This window comes from Bombina bombina, chromosome 4, assembly GCF_027579735.1.
Source record: "Bombina bombina isolate aBomBom1 chromosome 4, aBomBom1.pri, whole genome shotgun sequence".
NCBI classification, from domain to species: Eukaryota; Metazoa; Chordata; class Amphibia; order Anura; family Bombinatoridae; genus Bombina; species Bombina bombina.
This window is the reverse complement of record NC_069502.1, coordinates 220,676,002-220,688,775: the sequence shown is the minus strand read 5'-3', so window position 1 is coordinate 220,688,775 and position 12,774 is coordinate 220,676,002.

Here is a 12,774-nt window from a genome sequence, read left to right as displayed (position 1 = left end):
TTCATAGCTGTTTCTGGCGAGCCTGCAGGCTCGCCAGAAACACAGGGCATCAAGCTCCATTCAGAGCTTGATACATATGCCCCAAACTCTCATACAATACATGCACCACACACACTCTCATACAATACATGCACCACACACACTCTCATACAATACACATTCTCATATTACACATATACACATCACACTCATGTAAAACATACACAAGCTTATATTACACACACACACCACACACACTCATATAACACACACATGCCTAGATTACAAGTTGCTCGCTTCAGCACATGACTAGTAATCTAGTCGACACTCTCCGACAGCACACACACAAGTCCTGACCCAGTAAACATGTTTTTGCGACCCAGTAATGGGTCCCGGCCCTTGGTTTGAAGAACCCTGACTTAGAAGATATATAAGTGGAAGTTTTTTTTAGGTTTCTGCCCGAGGCTCTTAGGCTCAGATCTGTTTGAAATCGGTGAGTTAGCAGTTGGCCACCTTTGTCTTCCACTGTACCCCCACACACTGATGGTTGCAGAGCTTCTTCTTGAGAGAGAGATTGGCTTTGCCTTCCTTAGGATTGCTGCTTTTGAGAGTAATATATCAGCACCTAGTGTGTCTGTGGATATTTATTCTCCAAAGAGACTTTTAGCTGCAGATTACAGATTAAAAAAGTAATAAAATAACACTTTATTTTTCTGTAATTATCTTACTTTTTCTTAGATTAAAGTGATGGTAAACTTACACTATTTCAAACTAATCAGTGAATCCCATATGAAGTGAGCATCAAAACGGCATATTTATTTTCACAATTACTGAATGATATCTTTATAAATTTTGAATTTGATATATACCTGTGACGTGTTCTGCCTCCTCCCCTTATAGTTCCTGCTTTTTATCTTCCATGACATAGGCCGCATTCGGCAAGTGCTCCAAGCAAACTGGGACTCGCTTGGAGCGTTCTGTGAATACTTGCCAGTGAGGCGCTGGGCGTTCCCTCAGTGCTCTGTCTAACATAGTAACATAGTAATATAGTAGATAAGGTTGAAAAAAGACTGAAGTCCATCGAGTTCAACCTATACAAATCTAAAATACCTACAAAAAGCTCTAGTTAAGCTTAAATAATCCCACTAAAAGGTGACTCATTTAATACTAGCAATCATATCCATGAATTTTGTTTATATACAGAAATGTATCCAGACTATTTTTAAATGTATCTAGGGTATTGGCATTCATTACCTCCTCTGGTAATGAGTTCCACAATTTTATTGCTCTTACACTGAAAAAACTTTTCCGTTGCAGTAGATTAAATCTCCTTTCCTCCAACCTTAAATTGTGACCTCTTGTCAGAAACAATTTTTTAGGAATAAACAGAGCTTCTGCCATCTCTGAATATGGGCCTTGAATATATCTATATAAAGTAATCATGTCACCTCTCAAGCGCCTTTTTTGTAAAGAAAACAGACCCAGTTTGGCTAGCTTCTCCTCATAGGTTAATTTCTCCAATCCCCTTATTAGCTTTGTGGCCCTTCTCTGAACTGTTTCTAGTTCTGCAATATCTTTTTTTGCAATCGGTCCCCAGAACTGCACTCCATACTCAAAGTGAGGTCTACCAAGGCTTTATATAGTGACAGAATTATGCTTTCCTCCCTTGAATCAATGCCTCTTTTAATACATGCTAGTATCTTATTAGCCTTGGAAGCCGCTGCCTGCATTGTGCACCCATCTTTAGTTTATTATCTATTACTACTCCCAAATCCCTTTCCTTCTCTGTTTGGCTAAGTCTTGTCCCATTTAAAAAATAAGTTGCCTTCTTATTTTTACTTCCAAAATGTAGAACCTTGCATTTTTCCATATTAAATCTCATTTTCCATTTACTTGCCCATACTTCTAATTTTTGAAGATCCCTTTGTAATGAAAGTTCATCCTGCTCTTACCTAATGACCTTACTTAACTTAGTATTATCTGCAAAAATAGAGATGTCGCTATTTAATCCTTGCTCCAAGTCATTTATAAAAATATTAAAAAGAACGGGGCCCAGTACTGATCCCTGATGACATAAGTAAAGCTGGTAAAGCTGGGATTTTTCAGAGAAAGCTCAGACGCCTGTAAACATGGCAGCCTCCACGAGCAACACATGTATAGATACATTCAGTATATTAATATACACACGTGTTGCTCATGGAGGCTGCCATTTTTACAATAATGTATAAAGTTAAAAAAAGCTTCCCATATCTAGTGGCAGCAACATTCCTTCTGACTGATCATGATTTGTGAAAGTATTATTAAATTTACAACATATATATATATATATATATATATATTTATATACAGTATATATAAAAATAAGTGTTGTAAATGTAATAATACTTTCACAAGTAAGGGATCTGCTTATGTTTCCTTTTCCCAGACATCCCTCCGGCTCACTTTATTCCTCCCTTGTTTTGTTTTAACAAATCCGAGCAATCAATCACTCTCCCGCCTCCCTCTCGCCCCCTCCTGCTTTCCCCGCATCCAAAAAAAAACGCCCACAGAGCACAAGGTAATGTAGTACGTTGCAATGGGAGCGTTTTCTCAAAGCTCCCTAACTGGTGACGTATCCACAGCGCCACGTCATCACCACTGCATAAAGCCGGCGCTGGGTGTAAGCACTACCCGAACGCGGCTATAGAGAGCAGTTTCAACTGCACTCTACGTAGGCTGCAATGTGCTTTCCGTGAGAGAGGACGATTAATTGATTACTTCTTGAGCTACGAGCTGCACATGGAGAATTTTGTGCATGCACAGCGCTGAAATAAGGAAGTCTTCATCCAAGCGGGCAGAAGTCTTCATCCAGACGGCATCTTCTATCTTTATCCATCCGGCGCGGAGTGGGTCCATCTTCAAGACATCCGGCGCGGAGCATCCTCTTCTTCCGATGGCTGTTGAAGAATGAAGTTTCCCTTTAAAATAACGTCATCCAAGATGGCATCCCTTACATTCTGATTGGCTGATAGAATTGTATCATTCAATAGGAATTAAGGGGAAAAAAATCATATTGGCTGTTGCAATCAGCCAATAGGATTGAGCTTTAATCCTATTGGCTGATTCAATCAGCCAATAGGAATGAGCTCACATTCTATTGGCTATTCCAATCCGCCAATAGAATGCAAGCTCAATCCTATTGGCTGATTGAAAACAGCCAATAGGATTTTTTCCTCCTTAATTTCAATTGGCTGATAGAATTCTATCAGCCAATCGGAATGTAAGGGACGCCATCTTGGATGATGTCATTTAAAGGGAAACTTCATTCTTCAACTGCCATCGGAAGAAGAGGATGCTCTGCTCCGGATGTCTTGAAGATGGATGACCCGCTCCACGCCGGATGGATGAAGATAGAAGATGCCGTCTGGATGAAGACTTCTGCCCGCTTGGATGAAGACTTCTGCTGGCTTCAATGAGGACTTCTGCCCACTTGGATGAGGACTTTGCAGCCTGGATGAGGATGGATGTCCGGTCTTCAAAAACTATAAGTGGATAGTCGGGGGTTAGTGTTAGGTTTTTTTTAAGGGATTATTGGGTTGGTTTTATTTTTAGCTTAGGGTTTTGGGCAATGTAAAAGAGCTAAATGACCTTTTAAGGGCAATGCCCATCCAAATGCCCTTTTCAGGGCAATGGGGAGCTTAGGTTTATTTAGAAAGGTTTTTGTTTGGGGGGTTTGATTGTGTAGGTGGTGGGTTTTACTGTTGGAGGGTTGTTTGTATTTTTTTTTACAGGTAAAAGAGCTGATTTATTTGGGGCAATGCCCTGCAAAAGGCCATTTTAAGGGCCATTGGCAGTTTAGTGTAGGCTAGTTTTTTTTTTATTTTTGAGGGGATTTTTTATTTTGATAGGGCTATTAGATTAGGAGTAATTCATTTTTATTTTTGATAATTTCTTTTTTTATTTTGTGTAATTTAGTGTTTATTATTTTTTGTACTTTAGATAATTGTATTTTGTTAATTTAATTTATTTAATTTTATTGTAATGTTAGGTGTTAGTGTAAGGCAGGTTAAGTGTTATTTTACAGGTAAATTTGTATTTATTTTAACTAGGTAGCTAGTAAATAGTTAATAACTATTTACTAACTAGTCTGGAAGATAAGGAAGAAGTATCGTCAAAATGTATATAACTGTAAATCACAAACAAGCCAAATGTGTACTCACATACTCCAAAAGTACACTTATGTGCTGGTAGGTGCAGGCTGCAGATTAACACAGGTGTGACAGCTCACCCACAATCAAAGGCAATTTCTTTATACTGTAATACTGAAGAATGTGGAACACAAAGAAACAAGCACTACATATGCAGATCATTCAGGATACAATTGCAATCACTCTGCTAAAATCTGAAATGGGTACTCACATTTTAGATGAGCACGCCAATGTGCTAGTAGGAGCGGACTGGCAGTTTATGTAGAGGTGAGTCAGCTCACCCCAGATCACCCAGGTAGGCTGTGTATCAGAGTTGTATCGGTTCTAGCAAGTTGTCTCTCATGTGTTAGTCAGAATGGCAGGCAGGTAAGATATATCCACTCAGTAGAAGAAGGTTTTTAAAAAAATGTATTTATTAAAAACAAAATCTATAAAACCACACAATAGCGTTTAAAAAAGTGGATAAGGAGTACGCGTTTCTCGGTTTTGCAACCGTTTCCTCAGGCATATAATTCATCTTACTCCTGTCTCTGCCTTATAACTACTATCTGACTAACATAAACCTCCCCTCAGGGAGGTGTGTTCCCTAATTAGTCCTAATCACCTGCAAGTCCTCAGAAAGTTTTTGAACCATTAGTGAAACAACACATATGTCATATCATTTGTCAAGCTGTGTTTCTCATATTCTTGTTCATAAGACAGAGTGTTTCACTCCCCCCCCCCCCGATTTTACTTTTTAATGTGTGACATCTCTATTTATATTAAATTAAGCATTTTGTTTAATGGGCAATAAAATATATCTTTCCTTCATATAGAATTATCTCATTTTGAATTGGATGGTGACAACATAAACCTTTTTTTCTCTTTTTCCCATTTATATGGGATGTTAATGACGTCAACCTTGTTTCCATATGATATGGGTATTCAAGTGTATATAACTTCTAAGTATAAGGATCGGTCATTCTTAAACACAGTGTCTCTAAATTACCACCTACCTTGACTATCGGCAGCCTGGCTCGTGTGAATTCCAATATAGGGACATCGACCGGTGACCTGATGTAACAAGTGCGATAGCCCTCTATATTGCTATTCGCCTATAATGTAAATATTGTGCCAACACGGTGTACTTCCGTGTTTTGATCCCTACTGAGATCTAATTGGTCCATGTGTTCTAGTTTTGACGTCAGGTGTATATGTTTGCCAAATAGCCTATCAAGGTATAGAGGCGTGTATACATTCACACCCCTATCGGCAGCTGATCACTGTCATCATTGTATTTCGGCTATTTCTTGTTATATTAACCAGTTTATTTTGTAAAATCTTCATTCATTTACGTATTAAACTTGAGTTCCTTTTATAGTTATTTCAATAGTGTCTCTATATTGATTCAATCTAATATATGAGTGGATATACTTTTAACCCTTTTTTTTTTAATATATTCTGTGCGAGCATAATGCTACTAGTGAAATATATTACTAAGTGTGATACTACTGCTAATAGAGTCAACACTAAAATAACTTTAAGTGTTGTCACTTCTAAATAAATGAATGTACAAATAGGCAAATAGATCCAAGAATGATTCTATTTGAAATGCATAATTGTAAATAAGTGTCATTACTTCTCATAAGATACAATGAAATCCCATTATAGTATTTGAATGCAACAATTAGTGATGTTGCGAATTGTTCACCAGCGAATAGTTCCCGGCGAACATAGAATGTTCGCGTTCGCCTCCGCGGGCGAACATATGCGATGTTCGATCCGCCCCCTATTTTTCATCATTGAGTAAACTTTGACCCTGTACCTCACAGTCAGAATACACATTACAGCCAATCACATCAGCAGCAGACCCTCCCTCCCAGACCCTCCCATCTCTTGGACAGCATCCATTTTAGATTCATTTGGAAGCTGCATTCTTAGTGAGAGGAGGGACAGTGTAGCTGCTGCTGATTTAATAGGGAAATCGATAGCTAGGCTAGTGTATTCAGTGTCCACTACAGTCCTGAAGGACTCATCTGATCTCTGCTGTAAGGACAGCACCCCAAAAAGCCCTTTTTAGGGCTAGAACATCAGTCTGCTTTTTTTTTTCCTGTGTAATCTAATTGCAGTTGCCTGCCTGCCAGCGTGTGTGTCAGGCTCACAGCGTATACTGTGCCCACTTGCCCAGTGCCACCACTCATATCTGGTGTAACAGAAGTGTACATTTAAAAAAAAAAAAACTTTTTTGACTGTGAAATAATAGCAGACAGCTGCCAGTACCCAAGATGGCCACCAATAAGGCAGATGTGGAGGGTTAGAGAGCTGTTTTGGGGAGGATCAGGGAGGTTGGGGGCTAAGGGGGGATGCTACACCACAGCATATGTAAATATGCTAAAAAAAAAATCTAAAAAAAACCAACGTTTTATTTTAGTACTGGCAGACTTTCTGCCAGTACTTAAGATGGCGGGGACAATTGTGGGGTGGGGGAGGGAAGGGAGCTGTTTGGGAGGGATCAGGGGGTCTGATGTGTCAGGTGGGAGGCTGATCTCTACACTAAAGCTAAAATTAACCCTGCAAGCTCCCTACAAACTACATAATTAACCCCTTCACTGCTATCCATAATACACGTGTGATGCGCAGCAGCATTTACGACCTTCTAATTACCAGAAAGCATCGCCAAAGTCATATATGTCTGCTATTTCTGAACAAAGGGGATCCCAGAGAAGCATTTACAACCATTTGTGCCATAATTGCACAAGCTGTTTGTAAATAATTTCAGTGAGAAACCTAAAATTGCGAAAAAATGTAGTTTTTTTTTAAATTTGATCGCATTTGGCGGTGAAATGGTGGCATTAAATATACCAAAATGGGCCTAGATCAATACTTTGGGTTGTCTACTACACTACACTTAAGCTAAAATTAACTCTACAAGCTCCCTACATGCTCCCTAATTAACCCCTTCACTGCTGGGCATAAAACACGTGTGGTGCGCAGTGGCATTTAGCAGCCTTCTAATTACCAAAAAGCAACGCCAAAGCCATATAAGTCTTCTATTTCTGAACAAAGGGGACCCCAGAGAAGCATTTACAACCATTTATGCCATAATTGCAAAAGTTGTTTGTAAATAATTTCTGTGAGAAACCTAAAGTTTGTGAAAAAGTGAACATTTTTTTTTTATTTGATCGTATTTGGCGTTGAAATGGTGGCATGAAATATACCAAAAAGGGCCTAGATCAATACTGTGGGTTGGATTAGATTAGATTCGTTTTATTGTCATTGTACAATGTAAGAAAACAGAGACAACGAAATTATAATTGAAAATCTAACCAATCCCATACACAGATAGCACTATAATGATAAGACTAATAGATAACAAAAATTCAAGTGACTTGTGCAAAAAATTTCTATGCCGCAAAAAATAAATACAATGCGAGTGTAATAAAGTGCAAGTGCAAAAAAAATCAGTTCCATACAAAGGAGTATATATATATATATGTGTAAAAAAAATACAATATAAAAAATTGGTCATCTTGCACACATATGTGTATATTTGCATTATGTATATTATGTGAATCGTGAGTGTTTTATATAAATCACATGTGTATTTTGTATTATATGTGTTATGTGAATAAAAGGTGAAGTGAAAACGGACCATTAACAGGATAATCAATAGATTAAATTAAAACCATTAATTTAGCACTTTCTTCATTAAAAAATAAAAAAACAAAAATCTAATCATGAAAAGTATAAAAAGATAAAAAGTTAAAAAACTATGAGCATAAGAGAGATTTTTAAAAGTTATTATTTAACAGGGTAATAATGGGTTGTCTACTACACTACACTTAAGCTAAAATTAACTCTACAAGCTGCCTTCATGCTCCCTAATTAACCCCTTCACTGCTGGGCATAAAACGCGTGTGGTGCACAGTGGCATTTAGTAGCCTTCTAATTACCAAAAAGCAACACCAAAGCCATATAAGTCTGCTATTTCTGGACAAAGGGGATCCCAGAGAAGCATTTACAACCATTTATACCATAATTGCATAAGTTTTTTGTAAATAATTTCTGTGAGAAACCTAAAGTTTGTGAAAAAGTGAACAATTTTTTTTAGTTGATCACATTTGGCGGTGAAATGGTGGCATGAAATATACCAAAATGGGCCTAGATCAATACTTTGGGTTGTCTACTACACTACACTTAAGCTAAAATTAACTCTACAAGCTGCCTTCATGCTCCCTAATTAACCCCTTCACTGCTGGGCATAAAACACGTGTGGTGAGCAGTGGCATTTAGCAGCCTTCTAATTACCAAAAAGCAACGCCAAAGCCATATAAGTCTGCTATAATGGCATGTCTGGCACACAGTGTTGGGGCAAGGGTCCATCTGACCACTGATACCTGGTCTGCAAAGCATGGTCAGGGCAGGTATATTACCTACACTGCGCACTGTGAAGCGGGAGTAACCCTTACACGTAACCCTTACACTACCTGATCGATACAACATCATACCTGATGTTTTAAAGCAAGTTATTCCAAACAATTTAGGAATGTTAGGTGATTTATGCCCTTTATGGATTAAAACCAGACTCTGCATCAACTATGTAATTTTCCATGGGAGTTTTGCTATGGATCCCCCTCCGGCATGCCACAGTCCAGGTGTTAGTGCCCTTGAAACAACTTTTCCATCACTATTGTGGCCAGAAAGAGTCCCTGTGGGTTTTAAAATTCGCCTGCCTATTGAAGTCTATGGCAGTTCGCCCGGTTCGCCGGTTCGCAAACTTTTGTGGAAGTTCGAGTTCTCCGTTCGCGAACCCAAATGTTTAGGTTCGCAACATCACTAGCAACAATGTGTCCTATGAGCGACAGCTCATGTGTAAGTGAAACATATAAACTATAAACCCCTAAAGCGTGTAGTGATGACGATAATCGATATAGCTAAATCTATATGTGTAATGTATTATTAACTATAACATACCAAGGCCTAGATTTAGAGTTTGGCGTTAGCCGTGAAAACCAGCGTTAGAGGCTCCTAACGCTAGTTTTAGGCTACCGCCGGTATTTGGAGTCACTCAAAATAGGGTCTAACGCTCACTTTTCAGCCGCGACTTTTCCATACCGCAGATCCCCCTACGCCATTTGCGTATCCTATCTTTTCAATGGGATCTTTCTAACTCTGGTATTTAGAGTCGTTTCTGAAGTGAGCGTTAGAGCTCTAACGACAAAACTCCAGCCGCAGGAAAAAAGCAGGAGTTAAGAGCTTTCTGGGCTAACGCCGGTTCATAAAGCTCTTAACTACTGTACCCTAAAGTACACTAACACCCATAAACTACCTATGTACCCCTAAACTGAGGTCCCCCCACATCGCCGCAACTCGATTAAATTTTTTTAACCCCTAATCTGCCGACCGCCACCTACGTTATCCCTATGTACCCCTAATCTGCTGCCCCTAACCCCGCCGACCCCTGTATTATATTTATTAACCCCTAACCTGCCCCCCACAACGTCGCCGCCAGCTACCTACAATAATTAACCCCTAAATCTGCCGACCGCAAAGCGCCGCCACCTACGTTATCCTTATGTACCCCTAATCTGCTGCCCCTAACACCGCCGACCCCTATATTATATTTATTAACCCCTAATCTGCCCCCCTCAACGTCGCCGACACCTGCCTACACTTATTAACCCCTAATCTGCCGAGCGGACCTGAGCGCTACTATAATAAAGTTATTAACCCCTAATCCGCCTCACTAACCCTATCATAAATAGTATTAACCCCTAATCTGCCCTCCCTAACATCGCCGACACCTAACTTCAATTATTAACCCCTAATCTGACGACCGAATCTCGCCGCTATTCTAATAAATGTATTAACCCCTAAAGCTAAGTCTAAACCCAATACTAACACCCGCCTAAGTTAAATATAATTTAAATCTAACAAAATTAATTATCTCTTATTAAATAAATTATTCCTATTTAAAGCTAAATACTTACCTGTAAAATAAATCCTAATATAGCTACAATATAAATTATAATTACATTGTAGCTATTTTAGGATTAATATTTATTTTACAGGCAACTTTGTAATTATTTTAACCAGGTACAATAGCTATTAAATAGTTAAGAACTATTTAATAGTTACCTAGTTAAAATAATAACAAAATTACCTGTAAAATAAGTCCTAACCTGAGTTATAATTAAACCTAACACTACCCTATCAATAAATTAATTAAATAAAATACCTACAATTACCTACAATAAAGCCTAACACTACACTATCAATAAATAAATTAAATACAATTTCTACAAATAACTACAATTACATAAACTAACTAAAGTACAAAAAATAAAAAAGAACTAAGTTACAAAAAATAAAAAAATATTTACAAACATAAGAAAAATATTACAACAATTTTAAACTAATTACACCTACTCTAAGCCCCCTAATAAAATAACAAAGACCCCCAAAATAAAAAAATTCCCTACCCTATTCTAAATTAATAAATTTAAAAGCTCTTTTACCTTACCAGCCCTGAACAGGGCCCTTTGAGGGGCATGCCCCAAGAAAATCAGCTCTTTTGCCTGTAAAAAAAAACATACAATACCCCCCCCCAACATTACAACCCACCACCCACATACCCCTAATCCCCCTTAAATAAACCTAACACTAAGCCCCTGAAGATCTTCCTACCTTGTCTTCACCTCAACAGGTATCACCGATCCGTCCTGGCATCCGGTGCTGAAGAGGTCCAGAAGAGGCTCCAAAGTCTTCCTCCTATCCGGCAAGAAGAGGACATCCGGACCGGCAAACATCTTCATCCAAGCTGCATCTTCGATCTTCTTCCATCCGGTGCGGAGCGGGTCCATGTTGAAGCATCCGACGCGGATCCATCCTCTTCTTCCGGCGTCTCCCGACGAATGACGGTTCCTTTATGGGACGTCATCCAAGATGGCGTCCCTCGAATTCCGATTGGCTGATAGGATTCTATCAGCCAATCGGAATTAAGGTAGGAATATTCTGATTGGCTGATGGAATCAGCCAATCAGAATCAAGTTCAATCCGATTGGCTGATCCAATCAGCCAATCAGATTGAGCTCGCATTCTATTGGCTGATCGGAACAGCCAATAGAATGCGAGCTCAATCTGATTGGCTTTGTTATTTTATTAGGGGGCTTAGAGTAGGTGTAATTAGTTTAAAATAGTTGTAATATTTTTCTTATGTTTGTAAATATTTTTTTATTTTTTGTAACTTAGTTCTTTTTTATTTTTTGTACTTTAGTTAGTTTATGTAATTGTAGTTATTTGTAGAAATTGTATTTAATTTATTTATTGATAGTGTAGTGTTAGGTTTTATTGTAGGTAATTGTAGGTATTTTATTTAATTAATTTATTGATAGGGTAGTGTTAGGTTTAATTATAACTTAGGTTAGGACTTATTTTACAGGTAATTTTGTTATTATTTTAACTAGGTAACTATTAAATAGTTATTAACTATTTAATAGCTATTGTACCTGGTTAAAATAATTACAAAGTTGCCTGTAAAATAAATATTAATCCTAAAATAGCTACAATGTAATTATAATTTATATTGTAGCTATATTAGGATTTATTTTACAGGTAAGTATTTAGCTTTAAATAGGAATAATTTATTTAATAAGAGATAATTAATTTCGTTAGATTTAAATTATATTTAACTTAGGGGGGTGTTAGTATTAGGGTTAGACTTAGCTTTAGGGGTTAATACATTTATTAGAATAGCGGCGAGATTCGGTCGTCAGATTAGGGGTTAATAATTGAAGTTAGGTGTCGGCGATGTTAGGGAGGGCAGATTAGGGGTTAATACTATTTATGATAGGGTTAGTGAGGCGGATTAGGGGTTAATAACTTTATTATAGTAGCGCTCAGGTCCGCTCGGCAGATTAGGGGTTAATAAGTGTAGGCAGGTGTCGGCGACGTTGAGGGGGGCAGATTAGGGGTTAATAAATATAATATAGGGGTCGGCGGTGTTAGGGGCAGCAGATTAGGGGTACATAAGGATAACGTAGGTGGCGGCGCTTTGCGGTCGGCAGATTAGGGGTTAATTATTGTAAGTAGCTGGCGGCAATGTTGTGGGGGGCAGGTTAGGGGTTAATAAATATAATATAGGGGTCGGCGGTGTTAGGGGCAGCAGATTAGGGGTACATAGGGATAACGTAGGTTGCGGCGGTGTACGGAGCGGCAGATTAGGGGTTAATAATAATATGCAGGGGTCAGCGATAGCGGGGGCGGCAGATTAGGGGTTAATAAGTGTAAGGGTAGGGGTGTTTAGACTCGGGGTACATGTTAGAGTGTTAGTTGCAGACGTAGGAAGTGTTTCCCCATAGGAAACAATGGGGCTGCGTTAGGAGCTGAACGCTGCTTTTTTGCATGTGTTAGGTTTTTTTTCAGCTCAAACAGCCCCATTGTTTCCTATGGGAGAATCGTGCACGAGCACGTTTTTGAGGCTGGCCGCGTCCGTAAGCAACTCTGGTATCGAGAGTTGCATTTGCGGTAAAAATGCTCTACGCTCCTTTTTTGGAGCCTAACGCAGCATTTTTTTGGACTCTCGATACCAGAGTTAATTTTATGGTGCGGCCAGAAAAAAGCCAGCGTA